Here is a 750-nt window from a genome sequence, read left to right on the forward strand (position 1 = left end):
TGCAGGTCACCATCAGTTTTTTTCTTTTTTCCTCTTCTAGGTGATCATCATCAACAACTAAAAATGATGTTAAAATCGAAGAATATTAACAGTGAAAAGGTAAAAAAAGAAAAAAAAAGGTTAAATATATATAGGATAAAAATCTCACCAAAAACTTTTTGTTTCTTAGATTTATTAAAAAAATAAAATCTAACACTAACGAATGAATCTAATCGAAAACTTAAAATCCCACCATATTTTCATGTTTCTTCGATTTGATTTTCCCTTATGATTTACCATCTTCGTCCTTTAGTCATCATCACCAAGGACAAAAGTTAAAATCGAAAAATAAATAAATTGAATCTACTGAATGCACGTAAGAATACCATCGGTTAAACTAGGTTTTCATCTTAGATTTATTTTCTTTAGCAGCTTTTGACTTCTGAAGACATGTTTTGGTTGATGTTTCCTCCATTTTCGTTGAACTGATTTCGAATGAAGTACTGTAAGTAGTTAGTAGGACTTGTAAATCATTGTATCTTCGATTTCTATGGTTTAATCAGCTTCAATCATTGATTTCTGGCTTTTGAGCGAGAATTATTTTTCTCTGAAGATAGATACGTTACAAAGTTAATGGAGGAATAGCCGATGAAAATAAAAGGTGTGACCGTTACGGGAGTTAATGAAGCTGCCCAAAATTACTGAAGGGTATTTCAGTATTTATGTGTCTTTTTTACAAAAAAAAAAAAACAAAGATAAAAATTGGAAAGT

The sequence above is a fragment of the Papaver somniferum genome, chromosome 3, assembly GCF_003573695.1.
Source record: "Papaver somniferum cultivar HN1 chromosome 3, ASM357369v1, whole genome shotgun sequence".
In the NCBI taxonomy this organism is placed as follows: domain Eukaryota; kingdom Viridiplantae; phylum Streptophyta; class Magnoliopsida; order Ranunculales; family Papaveraceae; genus Papaver; species Papaver somniferum.